The 14,610-nt window shown below is 47.3% G+C and overlaps 1 pseudogene across 1 annotated transcript in view; it reads left to right on the top strand.

The window, feature by feature from the left end:
* The first annotated feature begins 5,067 nt into the window (after positions 1 to 5,067).
* The window catches only part of LOC144326450 (surfeit locus protein 1-like), a 70,650-nt pseudogene continuing 61,107 nt past the window's right edge, over positions 5,068 to 14,610 (top strand). Inside the window, exons 1-3 of the transcript XR_013391508.1 lie at positions 5,068 to 5,084; positions 5,583 to 5,655; positions 5,754 to 5,916. The product of XR_013391508.1 is annotated as a surfeit locus protein 1-like (transcript). The remainder of the gene's footprint in view (positions 5,085 to 5,582; positions 5,656 to 5,753; positions 5,917 to 14,610) is intronic.

Raw genomic sequence — 14,610 nt, 5'->3', positions numbered from 1 at the left:
TTTATTTCCATATCTAAGGCACAATGGTCAGATATTGTCCTAGGAAGAATTTCACATTTCTTGACCCTCAACGTGAGTATTCTTGTCGTCCAGATCTGGTCGATTCTGCCCCAGCTCTGATGGGGTTCAGAATAATGCGTAAACTGTTTAGAGGTAGGATTTTTGTGTCTCCATATGTCAATTAGGTCTAAATTTCCTTCCATGTCACTAAATGATTTCGGCAGTTTCCCCCTGTCCAGTTTCCCCTTCTTCTCGCTCCTGTCCAGCTCCGGCACCGGAACACCATTCATATCCCCGAGCAGGATTAGTTTATGGGCTTCCAACTCTAATAACATACTTTCAAGTTTCTCAAAAAACTCTGCTCTGTTTGTATTCGGTGCGTATACCGTCACGACATTGATTTTTCCCCCCCGGAAATTTAGTTGAATCCCTAGGATTCTTCCTTCCTCATCTTTACAGATCAGAGTTGGTTCCCACTTCTCTTTAACATATATTACTACTCCTCTTTTTTTTTTAACATCCGAGTTAATAAAGTCTACTCCTAGCTTTTTATTCACCAGGATATGTTTATGTTTCTTAGCAATATGAGTTTCCTGAAAACAAATTACGTCGTACTTCTTATTTTTCACAACTTTCTCAATTTTATTCCTTTTAACCTTCTCGTTCAACCCATTTACGTTCCACGATAAAAATTTTAGTGTGTGTGTTATTGTTTACCTTTGTCTGCTTCTATACCTTTAACCGGAATCACAAACTATAATCTGTCGCCTTTGTTTCCTGAGCGCTCCCCCTCTTCTGCCGTCTCCACTCCCACTACGGCCTCCTCATCATCTTCATCTGATTCCATTACCTCCTCTCCTGCTCTCCTCCCCTCCTCCTGTCTGCTCCTTATCTCTCCTTCCTCTTCTTCCTCCCTACTCCTTGATCTATTCTCTGCCTTTCCCAAATCTTTTTCATATCTTCTCAAAAACTTATCCGCCTCTTGTGTGTCCAACAATCTGAACTTTTTCTCTTTGTAGAAGAAACTAATCCCTTCCGGGAACTCCCATCGAAATGGTACCCCGTTTCTCTTCAAAGCTGCTGCCACTTGTTTGTATCCCTCTCTTTTGCGAAGTAGCCTAACAGGTATTTCCTTGTAAATGATAATAGGTCTTCCATCAATTCTTAATCTATTATTATAGCTCTTTCTCAGAATTAGATTTTTCATTTCCAAGGAGTTAAAAATCACCAGGCAATCCCCCAGGAATTTACTCGCTTTCAGATGTTTGGGCCTAGTCATTCTAAATACATTATCTACGGTAGATGCCATCTCTTCCTCCCTTAAACCTAGCCAATTAGAGAGTTCCTTTATCATCTTCCCTCTTATGTCTTCATTTCTGTCCTCTGCTACTCCCCTGAATTTAAGATGAAGCTGTTTTAGCCGCATGTCTGCCATGGCTAGGTTATCCCAGATCTTATCTTGAGAGATGCTTAGCTCTCCCAGCTCTTCTTTTACCTTCAATGTCTCCTTTTTTTGTTCCCTCATCTCTTTCTGCAGCTTTTTGTTAGATTCCTCAATCATTTTAGACTTAGCGGAGAGATCTTGAATTTTAGTTGAGAGTTCGCCAACTGCTCCTTCTATTTTTTTGTCGATCATTTCCTGAACCTCTCCTAGTTTATTTTCCATGTATAATACATTTTGCCTAAATTCCTCCTTAATTTTAGCCCACAAATTGTCTAAATCTTTGATTTCCTCTTGCCGCGACAGTTTTCTTTCTCCCGGGGTCCCACCCCCTTTCTTCCCATCTCTCCCATCCTTTCCCGTCATTTCCAAATCTCTCCTCCTGCGGGTTCACCCCTGCCTTTACTTCCTTCCCCTTTCGACCCTCCAATTAACCACAGTTATAAGCAGGAATTGTCAGTAGTAACCCTCTATAGTAGGCCAGAAAAAGGCCAGTTTCCCGGTAGAGTTAAGCAGCCCCCTCGAAGCAATGTCCCCAGCATAAACTTCAGACGTCCCAGAGCAAAAGTCCTATATTCGATCCAGTGAGAGAGGTTGAGGAGGGGTACGGGGTAATTCCCTCCCAGCTCCTGGCGATCTCTTTCTTTGCCCAATTCCAGTCCACTTGACCCACCCGCCCTACGTCACGTGGGCGGGCGATTAATGGTCCAATCGTCAAGCCTTAAAGATGTAGTCCCAATTAGTCCACTTTTATCCCGTATAGTCAGAATTCAAATTATAGTTATAGTCCAAGTTATAGTCAAAGTCCAGATTCCAGAAGCCACAGTCCAGAAGCCATCCAGGTCAAGGTGTAGTGCAGCCGTCTTTCTAAACCGCGTGAAACTAAGTAATACGTCACGCCACCTCGTCTGCTTAGAAACCCCCTGTTCAGCTCCTATCACCCGGAAGTATCCTCCCGGGGATAAGAGGGGGGACAGGCGGGGGGGAAAAAACAGAGAAACGGGGTGTGGCGGCAAACACGGGAGCTTTAACGTCCTCTCACCTTATACCTGCTGCCGTCCCTCCCCTAGAAAATCCTTAAACTCCTTCCAAAAGTGGCTTAGGCGCTCCAGGTCTTAATTGTTAAATTGTTAGCTATAAACGCCAGGAACCACTTGTCCCTGCGTAACAGCGAAAATAACATAAACAACCACCAAAGATGGACTGTAGAACTCACCAGGGTCCGGGTAGTCCTTAAAGTCCAATTCTATCCGATCTTAAATCCTCATATCAAATTGTTCTTACTCAAACAGACTCTCCAAAGTCCCCTTATATCGTCGAGTTTCCATCTGCGCCATCTTATATCCTCCACCGAGCGAACTCCCAAACACAGTTCAATACCCTCCAGGCGCCGCCCAGCTTCACTACTGGCTTTTTGCCTTGCACACTGCGTTTTATATAAAAAGCAAAACACATTAAAAAACGCTGGGGGGTTCCGTTCTTTTCTTAAGGCGGCCCGTCGCCTATCCCGGCTGAAGCTCGAGGCGTCGCCCTGCAGAGTCGGTAATTCCCCAATTCGCGCTCGCGGTCCTTCGTTTTCCCCCTGTACCAGCTCGGGAGGATGGTGCGACCGCTTCCACGCTGCTGGGTACCTTACCCCTAAGGGTGCCCCCCTTAGGGTTTTGAGGTGCGCTGCGCCCTAGCGTCTCCCCAAGCCTCCACAGAACCCAGAAAACCGGGAGCAGGTTTTCCGCGCTTCTACACAGGTTGCGACCGGAACCGGAAGTCCTCGGTATCGATAGATTTTATGACGGATCTGCCGAAGTCCAAGGGGAAAACAGCCATCATGGTAGTAACTAAGATGTGCCACTTTGTAGCATGCTCACATGGAGTCACAGCGGAAGAAACCGCGAAGTTGTTTGTAGAACACATCTTTAGGTTGCACGGCGCCCCCTTGAGGGTGATCTCAGACAGGGGCAAACAATTTACGTCCAGGTTCTGGAGGAAGCTCATGAGCTTGCTGCACGTGGAGGTCAATTTTTCGACTGCCCGGCACCCTGAAACCAACGGGCAGGCGGAAAGAGCAAATGGTATCCTCCAACAATACCTGAGGTGTTATGTCAATGACAGAGAGAACGATTGGGTCGAAAAGTTGGCGCTGGCAGAATTTGCCTACAATAATGCGGAGAATGTGTCCACAGGGATGAGCCCCTTTTTGGCTAATTACGGGTGTCACCCCAGGGCATTTCCAGGGGATGGAGGGGAGAGATGGAGCGTCCCAGCGGCCGAACATTTTGTAGAAGAGATGGAAGTGATCCATCATCAGCTCCAGCTCAACTTAGAAAGGGCCAAGGCACAATATAAGAAGCAGGCAGACAAGAACAGAAGGGAAGGTGAAACCATAAGGGTGGGGGATCAGGTGTGGCTGTCAACCCAAGGGTTGCCTTTCAAAGGGGGTTGTAAGAAATTGAGACCCAAAAGATTGGGACCCTTTGAGGTCATTCAGCAGGTCAACCCAGTGGCTTTCAAACTCCGGTTGCCCAACCACATGAAATTGCACCCAGTGTTCCACAGGTTGTTACTGTCACCATACAGGGGGGGACGTGAAGGGGAGCACGCCAGGGGACCAGCCTTGGAAGAAAGGGAACGCAGCAACCATGTAGCGGAAATCCTCGATTCCAGGTGGAAGGGAAATCAGGTGGAGTATTTGGTGGCGTGGGAAGGGGAACCGGAGTCAGAAAACACCTGGGTGACTGCAGGGGAGGTCAATGACGAGGTTTTAATAGAAACGTTCCACCAAAGATTCCCGAGGAAACCTCAGCCGGTAGCAAGGTTTAGGAGGGAGTATTTCGGCACCACCGACGAGGAAGAGGAACTGGAAGGATTCGCGGATTCGGAGTTGGAAGAGGGAATTGACTCCGATGACGAGGAGTACCGGGAGACCAGGGACAGCAACAAGCGGAGGGAAGTGTTCGAAACTTCGGAAGATGAGGGAGGTTCTTTCAGGGGTTTTACCTCCTCACCGCCCATAGAGGAGGAGACGGGAGGGGGTGAAGGGGGCCCTGGAGGGGAGGTGGATGTCAGGGAACTGCCATCGGAAGGACAGGAGGTGGAAAGGCTCACTGAGGTTGAGAGAGACGCAGCAGCTGAAGAGGGAACCAGTAGGGGGAGAGAAGGAACTCCAAGGGAAAGTGAGTCGGAGGGATGGCTCAGAGACGCTTCCAGCGAAAACAGTGGGGAGGTCTCAGGACCTCCTATAGGGACACCCACTCCTCGCCGGAAACTGTCACGCAGAGAGTCCAGAAGACGTGTTTCCGTTAAGGAGCTTTTATGTTGGAAGAGATTCCGAAAGCAACCACTTTCGGACTCTGCTAGCGACTGACGCAGCCATGCCGGAGGGGCTCCGTCACAGGCAGAGGTTTGAGAACCTTATCAAACTCTGAGGGACTTGCATTTTACGCACAAGCAGCTCATTATCCCATCACAATAGGTTTATTTCACGTTGGTAAAAATGTGTGAACTGTCATAACGTAAAATGTCAATTTTCCAGGCATGTGACCATGTTAGTCTGTTGCAGAAAACAAGAGAGAATTCTGCATCTTCAAGGCCAACAGATGTCTTCTGCCCTAGAACCTACTCTAAGGTGCATGGGCTGGTTAGCTAAGTGAGTGGATCTACTCTGAGCACAGAGAGGAGAGAGAAAAACCATTGCTGTGGAGTCAAAAGCCAAGTTACATGAAAGAGAACTGTTAGTATGTTAACAGTACAATGTAGGGCACTCATAATAGAATCCAAACAAATTGCAACAATGCAATGTTGATGGCTGTGTTCTTAACTCTTCCCAGCTAGCAAAAATAAGTTTTATACAAATGGACTTTGTGAGTAAGCCAAATTGAATAAATGATGCTTGCTTCTGAGTAGACTGGCATAGAATTACAATGTTAGGTGCCTTACAGCAGAAGTGGACCCACCAGATGTTGCTGAACTACAACTGCCATCGGCTCCAGCCAACATACCCAACAGCCAGGGGTACCTGGAGTTGTAGGTCAGCCAAGATCTGGCACGCCAAACATTTTCCACTCCTGCTTTTAGGGGGCTGGGATGCTTCCATGCTTACAGAGTTTATTGTCTTCTCTCACTCCCTTCCCCCCTGACCCTGCAGGATCACAATCCTTGTCAACAGAGGGTTTGTCTCCAGAAAGAAACTTAAGCCAGAGACCAGGTTGCGAGGACAGGTAGGTAGCAAGGGGTGGAAACTGCCACATTATGTATCATAAGACACTGCTTTCTTTTTTTTAAAGGACAGAAACTGCTATTTGACTCTTCCTTGTAGATCCAAGAGGAAATTGAGCTCACAGGAGTGGTGAGGCTGTCGGAAACCAGCAAGCCATTTGTTCCAAAGAACGACATTGAAAGGAATCATTGGCATTACCGGGATCTGGATGCCATGGCGAGAGTGACAGGAGCTGACCCCATCTTCCTTGATGCAGACTTCTGTGAGTTCCCCAAGGACCTGGCTGTGTAGTCTTAGCTTTTGATAGGAGTGGACTGCAACAGGCTCCTGACTTTGGGCCCCATCTGCATTTAAAACCGTATCATACCACTTGACATGGTCATGCCTTCCCTCAAAGAATTCTGGAAACTGTGGTTTGTTAACAGTGCTGAGAGTTGTTAGGAGCCCCCACCCCCCAATTCCTCTCCCAGAGCTACAGTTACTAGTGGTTTAATAGTCAATCCCTCTTCCCAGGGAACTCTGAATCATAGCTCTGTGAAGGTAAGTAGGGATGGGTGATATATCGATACTTTGTTCCTTACCAGTATGAACTGTGGAATTATGATGGCGTCCGGCACGTTTCCCCCTTCGTACTGTGCCTCTGTGACGATAGAAAACACCTTCAGCTCTCTTAGCTTAGTCTCAGCAGAGATCACGCAGCGAGGAAACACTGTTGCCGTGTGTGGGTAATAAATCAGACTGCAAGCTTCTCGCTTATCTCCAACAGTCTTTTATTGCGTAGAATAACATCGTAAAATCAGCCCGGCGAAAAACCAGACATCCTCTTCGCCTCTCAGTGAAAAACGAAAGAGAACTCACACAAAGGAACATTCCCGTATGTGAACATAGCCACGCCTCAGAATGTGAGACGTCACTCAGAACTGTTTAACCCTGTAAGTTCTGATTCTCCTCACCAGATCACGTCCAGACCACGATCAAGGTTTCATATTTTTTCACCCTGTAATATATTGAGAATGCACTGCCTAGCTGGGCTTGCAGACCCAGCAGGTGTTAGTTTGATCAGCTCCAGCCCATCTGGAGCTGATTGAGCAGAGTGTAATCTCGCAGACGAAAGGATAAGCAGGTATCGTGCTACATGCTAATTTTATTTCTCATCTACATCGAGAACACACAAACGTACATCTTGCCTCTGTGAGAGCACAGAGCAACTCCCTCCAGTAACTTGGACTGTGGAATGTAAAAGATGTATTGTGACATGCATTTGCTGCTCAGTGAGGGAAATAGAAACCAACACCCTCCCCCTTTCTGTGAACATCACTGGGCAGCGTGTTCGTACAATATCAGTACAAACCCAACTTCCGTACATAGGTACAGTGTTGATCTCTTGGTACAACCTTGGACATTACATCAGCAGGAATTTCATTACCTGGCATATAGGACACCGTTACGAGTCCCTTCTGAACACATTCTCTAGCATGTTGCAGTTTCAACTGCAAGTTCTTTGTGCTTTACTTACAACCTTCAGAATTCAGCAAAGCCAAACATGCTTTGTTGTCCTGATAAACCTGGATTGGACATTTGACAGGAATTTTCATGTCTTTGCACAATTGTAACAACCATTCACAATCTTGAAGTGAATAAGACAGTGCATTCAGTTCAGCTTAAGCTAACTGTTGTTTGCTTCTTGCATGACCAATCAAATAGACCCTGATTGTACATGTAGCAAACTCCAGACGTACTTTTCCTGTCTGTAGTGTCACTTCCAAAACTTGCATCTGCAAATATTTCAAGACCACCAGACTTCTGATTGTTAAATCTCAGTCTGTAATGCCTTTCAAATAGCGAGCTATGCGCTTCAGAGCTTTCCAATCCTTAACAGTAGGATTGTTGACTTGTCTGCTTAGCAAATTACAGCTAACAGCAATGTCAGGTCTTGAACATCTGGCAATGAAGTTTAGTTTGCCTAGCACACTTCTGTACAGTGTAGTGTCAGAAAATGCTTCTTCAGTGTCATCTACCTGATAACCTGTTGTCATCGGTGTGTCTACAGGGTTAGCATCCATCAGGTTTAGTTTGCTTAACACATCAGCAATTTTCCGTGACTGGTGTACTAGAATATTACCATCTTGATCTCTCTCTATTTCCAGAGGTAGGTAGTTGGTTACCTTACCAAGATCTTTCATGTCAAAGTGTTCTTTCAGTTGAGCTAGCGCGTTATTGTACATTGTGACATCCTTCCAAAAGAAAAGTATACCATCAACAGCTTCTTTTGCCCTTCCTCTTTGACAAACACACATGGATCAGCTTTCCCTTGCTGAAAACCTAGAGAAAACAATACTTCAGTGAGTTTAGTGTGCCAGCACCGTGCACTGTTTGAGACCATATAGTGATTTCTTCAGAGAAAAAACAAATCCCTGTTTTACCTGTACACCATCAGGTGGAAGCATATAAAGTGATTCACCTAGAGATCCGTACAAAAATGCTGTATTCACATCATGGTGAGAAATGTGTAGATTCTCTTCTGCAGCAAGCTTGAGCATAAGCCTAATGCTCTCATATCTCACGGTGGGCGAGTAGGTCTCATGATAGTCTTCACCTGGTACCTGTGAAAAACCTCTGGCTACCAATCTGGTTTTGTGTCTGACTATCTTGCCATTTTGATCTGTCTTCGCTTTGAAGACCCATTTGCTTCCAAGCAGTTTCATTCCTGGAACTACTGGAACTAGCTCCCATGTTTTGTTCCTCTCTAAGGACTCAAGCTCAGCTTTCATGGCATTTAAGCATGGGTCAGCATCCTTTGAATCCAAATCCTGGATTTCTTGGAAGCTTGAAGGTTCAAATACCTTCTTGGAGCTATTAACAGCTGCAACTGCTGTTTTAGCAAATTCATCAGCAAATCTCTTTGGAGGTCTACCTTTAGTGGCTCTTTCAGACCTGCGAATTAGCCATAAGTCTTCAACACTCTCCTCTTCCTTCTTAGGAGAATAGTGGCCTATAGTGAACAATGGTTCCTCCAATTCTTGATCAGAGCCTTCAGAGGGTCGCATAGAGGCTTTCGCACTCTTGAAATCCTCTGAATCATCTGATTCAGACCTCAGATTCAGAATCAGGACCTTTATCAGTGGGTGTAGGGTGTGGCTGTTGCTGTGGCTGTTGTTTATTCTCAGTCTCATCACTGTCATCAGGATAACATTGGAAAATTCCCACATTCTCCCCCCACTTGACATTGTACTCAACACTTCTAGTGAGCCTAATTGTCTTAGAGTCAGTCATCATTACTCTGTAAGAACCTTTCTGATACCCTAGAAAGTTACCATGCAAACCACGCTTGCCTAACTTGGAGCTTTGTGGTGTGTGAACCCACATGTCAGAACCAAAAATTCTCATGTGTTTGATGTATGGTTTCTTGCCAAACATCTTTTCATGGGGGTACAACCAATCTATGATGATAATCTTCGATTATAACTGTAAACAAAACAGCTCAAAGATTCTGCCCAATAACTCTCTGGAAGATTGGCATCATGCAGCAAGGTTTTCAACCCTTGAAGCAATGTCTGATTTGCTCTCTCACAAAGTCCATTCTGCCATGGCGAACGAGAACTAGACAAATCGTGCAGAATTCCTTTCTCAGTCAGAAAAGCTTCAAACTGCTGAGAAGTGAATCCCCCCCCCCCGCGATCAGTGAAAAGAGTCTTTACCTTCTTACCATGCACATTTTCCAACCAAGCACAGAATTCCTTGAACCTTTGAAATGCCTCTGATTTCTGCTTGAGATTGAACACATAAATATACCTGGAAAATGAATGAATGAGGACCATGGAGTACCTGTTTCCACCCAAAGAGGGCGATAGTGGACCAACTAAATCAGCATGCATTACCTGGTATGGTTCTGTAGCTTGTCTACTAGACACCTTACCTTTCGCAGCCATTTTCACCTTGTTTGCTGCGCATGCCTTGCACTTCATGTGGTACCTGCAGGGTTTAACAGTCATACCTTCAACCAAGGCAGGCATTTTGGATACTGCCTCAAAGTGTAAATGACCAAATTTTCTGTGAAAATCATGAATACATCCTGCATGCAAAACCTTGTTAGAACCTGCAATGCAACAAGTTTCATCCTGCACAACATCATCATAATACAAAACAAACAAACGATCAACATATTCAGCATGCAATACATAATCGTTTTTCTTTGTGATGGTGCACTTCTTGTTCTTGAAGGAAACGTCAATGTTCCGTTCATTCAGTTGCGCGACGCTGAGTAGATTGTGTGCAGCATCTGGAACGTCGAGAATGCCGTGTATTGACAAGTCCAAACTGCGAAGAACAACAGTTCCGTAGCCTTGACTGGAGATCGTGTGGTCATCCGCCTGGTGAATTGCACCTTCCTGCGGTGTAAAAGACATGAACAGTCCTTTCTCGTTGCAAATGTGTCTCGTCGCTCCTGAATCAACCACAAAGAACGATTTAGACGTCTTCTGGACCTTTGCAACCTTTGGAGTGAAGCGTGAGACCATTGCCTTGTGCTGCGTTGTCCTGGACACCGGACCTTTACCTTTGCCTTTTACATGCGTTGAGCTTTCGCTGCGCTGCTCTGTCTTGGCCTTGGGAGATCTGCATTCCCTCTTCATGTGGCCTAGACGTCCACACGAGTAGCATTTCACTGCTTTCAAAGCTTTGGCGCCATCTAGTGGTTCCACTGCATTCTGGGATGACGTCTGTGAAGACTCCCCCTTACCGATGCAGCTAGCACTCCGCCTGTCAGCTTCATTTTGAATCACAGCAGTAACATGCGCTACCGTGAGCTGAGCAGTTGGCAGAACAGCAATCTGAGTGGCAATGGATTCCCAACTTGAACCCAAAGAATGTAGTATCATGAAGGAATACACAGCCTCTGGAAAGGTGATTCCTCTCTGTTGCAGCTCATGCCTGAGATTCTGCATCTCCATCAGATGAGCACGCACATCTGCACCTTCAACAAGTAATAATAATAATAATAATAATAATAATAATAATAATAATAATAATAATAATTTATTATTTGTACCCCGCCCATCTGGCTGGGTTTCCCCAGCCACTCTGGGCGGCTACCATAGAAACCAAAGATACAGTAAAATATCACAGATTAAAAACTTCCCTGAACAGGGCTGCATTAAGATGTCTTCTGAATGTCAGGTAGTTATTTATCGCTTTGACATCTGATGGGAGGGCATTCCACAGGGCGGGCGCCAGTACCAAAAAGGCCCTCTGCCTGGTTCCCTGTAGCTTTGCTTCTCGCAATGAGGGAACCGCCAGAAGGCCCTCGGCGCTGGACCTCAGCGTCCGGGCAGAACGATGGGGGTGGAGACGCTCCTTCAGGTATGCTGGGCCGAGGCCGTTTAGGGCTTTAAAGGTCAACACCAGCACTTTGAATTGTGCTCGGAAACATACTGGGAGCCAATGTAGGTCTTTCAAGACCGGTGTTATGTGGTCTCGGCGGCCGCCCCCAGTCACCAGTCTAGCTGCCGCATTCTGGATTAGTTGTAGTTTCCGAGTCACCTTCAAAGGTAGCCCCATGTAGAGCGCATTGCAGTAGTCCAAGCAGGAGATAACTAGAGCATGCACCACTCTGGCGAGACAGTCCGCAGGCAGGTAGGGTCTCAGCCTGCATACCAGGTGGAGTTGGTAGACAGCTGCCCTGGATACAGAATTGACCTGCGCCTCCATGGACAGCTGTGAGTCCAAAATGACTCCCAGCCTGCGCACCTGGTCCTTCAGGGGCACAGTTACCCTATTCAGGACCAGGGAGTCCTCCACACCAGCCACCCCCCTGTCCCCCAAAAACAGTACTTCTGTCTTGTCAGGATTCAACTTCAATCCATTAGCCGCCATCCATCCTCCAACCACCTCCAGGCACTCACACAGGACCTTCACCGCCTTCACTGGTTCTGATTTGAAAGAGAGGTAGAGCTGGGTATCATCTGCATATTGATGGACATCCAGTCCAAACCCCCTGATGATCTCTCCCAGCGGCTTCATATAGATGTTAAAAAGCATGGGGGAGAGGACAGAACCCTGAGGCACCCCACAAGTGAGGGCCCAGGGGTCTGAACACTCATCCCCCACCACCACTTTCTGAACACGGCCCAGGAGGAAGGAGCGAAACCACTGTATAACAGTGCCCCCAGCTCCCAGCCCCTCTAGACGGTCCAGAAGGATGTTATGGTCGATTGTATCAAAGGCCGCTGAGAGATCCAGCAGAACTAGGAAACGACTCTCACCTTTGTCCCTAGCTCGCCGGAGATCATCAACCAGCGCGACCAAGGCAGTTTCAGTCCCATGGTGAGGCCTGAATCCCGATTGAAAGGGATCCAAATGGTCCGCATCCTCCAGGCGTGCCTGGAGTTGTTCAGCAACCACACGCTCAATCACCTTGCCCAAGAATGGAAGATTTGAGACTGGGCGATAGTTGGCCATACTGGCCGGGTCTAAAGATGGTTTTTTAAGAAGCGGTTTAACGACCGCCTCTTTCAGCGGATCTGGGAATGTTCCCTCACAGAGGGAAGCATTCACCACCCCGCAGAGCCCATCGCCCAGCCCTTCCTGGCTTGCTTTTATTAGCCAGGATGGGCAAGGATCAAGGAGACAGGTGGTTGGTTTCACGCGTCCAAGCAGCCTGTCCACATCCTCGGGGGTAACGGATTGAAATTGATTCCATGCAACTTGACCAGACAGAGCTCTAGCACTCTCCCGCCCCAGCCCTGCTCCCACGGTGGTGTCTAGCTCCTTCCGAATATGAGTGATTTTATCTGCAAAAAACTTTGCAAAATCATTGCAGGAGATCTTGGGGTCTTTACAAGGCCCCGGTGGTAAAGGTGGTTCCGTTAAATTGCGGACCACCTGAAAGAGTCTCCTGCTACTATTTTCTGCAGATGCAATAGAGGCGGTGAAGAAAGTCTTCTTCGCCGTCGCTATCGCCACTTGGTAGGCTCGACGTTGAGCTCTAACCTGTGTCCGGTCAGATTCGGAGTGAGTTTTCTGCCACCGACGATCTAGCCGTCTCAGCGATTGTTTCATTGCCCTCAGTTCTGAAGAAAACCACGGGGCTGTCCGGGCTCCATGAAATCGGAGAGGGCGCTTCGGAGCCAGACAGTCGATAGCCCTGGTTAACTCCGCATTCCAGCGGGCCACCAGGGAATCAGCTGAAAGGCCATCAACATGGTATAAAGCATCCCCTACCACTCTCTGGAAACCATTTGGATCCATTAAGTGGCGGGGGCGGACCATCCGAATTGGTCCCACCTCCCTGCAGAGGGGAAGGGTCGCGGAGAAGTCCAGTTGCACCAGGAAGTGATCTGACCATGGCACTTCTTTAGTTTCGCTTTTACTTAGTGTCAGATCACCCACGTCACTAGAGGTGAACACCAGGTCTAAGGCGTGTCCATGACTATGAGTTGGGCCAAACTTATTCAGGGACAGCCCCATGGAGGCCATGCTTTCCACGAAGTCCCGAGCAGCCCCTTGTAAGGTTGTGTCGGCATGGATGTTAAAATCCCCTAGGACAACCAAACTAGGTGTCTCCAGGAGAAAATCCGCCACGACCTGAAGCAGCTCAGACAGGGAATCCTTGGTGCAGCGGGGAGGTCGGTACACCAAAAGGAATCCTGTGCTGCCCCTATTGCCCAACTTCCAGAACGTGCACTCAGAGAACTGGATCTTCCCAGTAGGACGCCTGGTGCAAGCTAGTGACTTCCTAAAAATCACTGCAACCCCCCCTCCCCGTCCACATGACCTGGGTTGCTGTGCGTAAGAGAAACCTGGTGGGCAAGCAGCGGCAAGGACAGGCCCATCTACTTCCTCCAACCAGGTCTCTGTCACACATGCCAGGTCAAATCCTCCATCCACAATCAAGTCGTGGATGGCAGTGGTTTTATTCACCATTGACCTGGCATTGCACAGCAACACTTTCAGGTCACGTGGGTTTCCCCTGTTGATTCCAGTATCCATCCGGTCAAGGCCAGACCCGGAGGCAGGGATAGTCTTCAAACAGCGACTAAACCTGCCTCCTCGGTAATGACATGGTCTGGTCTTAGCGTAACTCCGCCTCCTGCCCATGATCACCGAGATCGAATGTCCCAGTGCTTCCCCCCCTGTGGAACTTGTCCCAGCCATCGTGTTGGCTGGGGACCCACTCCCAGGCAGCCCTGATCCCGCCCCTTAAAAACAAAACACAAACTATACAGAACCAATAAAACTACAACAACAGAAAAAAAGGAACAGAACAATTATACTAAAATTAATCCCCAACCAACTATCCATCCCACCCACCCACCCCCAACAAAGGAAAAAAGGGGGGAAAGGAATAAAAATTTAAATTTAAAAATGACATTGAATGCTTCTGCATACAACACCCATTCTGCGTAATTCTTTTTATTGAGCTTAGGAATCCCAAAAGCATCAGCTAGCCTTGCATTAGCCATCTCTGCTGCTTTAAAGCAAGCTGCGTCTGTTTACAGCAGCTGCATTCCAAAGGCACTTTCGATTTCAAGCCTCTCGAGCTTTTGCCGCAGCAAACGGCTGTTTTGGCTTAAAAGTTCAAAGTCCAGCCTTAAAGCCATTAATTAGTAACTGGCAGGCTTCCCATAGCAACAGCACATACCTCTCACCAATCTTCTTGACACGCTGAGCAGATAACTCCGTTCCGTTCCTCTGCCGGCCGCTATTCGTCATTCCGATTCCAACTTCTGGGCCCGGAACCTAAAATGTGAGATTTTGATCAGCTCTTGCCCATCTGGAGCTGATACAGCAGAGTGTAATCTCGCAGACAAAAGGATAAGCAGGTATCGTGCTACATGCTAATTTTATTTCTCATCTACATCGAGAACACACAAACGTACATCTTGCCTCTGTGAGAGCACAGAGCAACTCCCTCTCCAACAAAGAAACGACAGAACACTGAAAAACAGGAAACCAGTGT

This window comes from Podarcis muralis, chromosome W, assembly GCF_964188315.1.
Source record: "Podarcis muralis chromosome W, rPodMur119.hap1.1, whole genome shotgun sequence".
Classification (NCBI taxonomy): domain Eukaryota; kingdom Metazoa; phylum Chordata; class Lepidosauria; order Squamata; family Lacertidae; genus Podarcis; species Podarcis muralis.
This window is presented reverse-complemented; position numbering and strand designations above follow the sequence as displayed.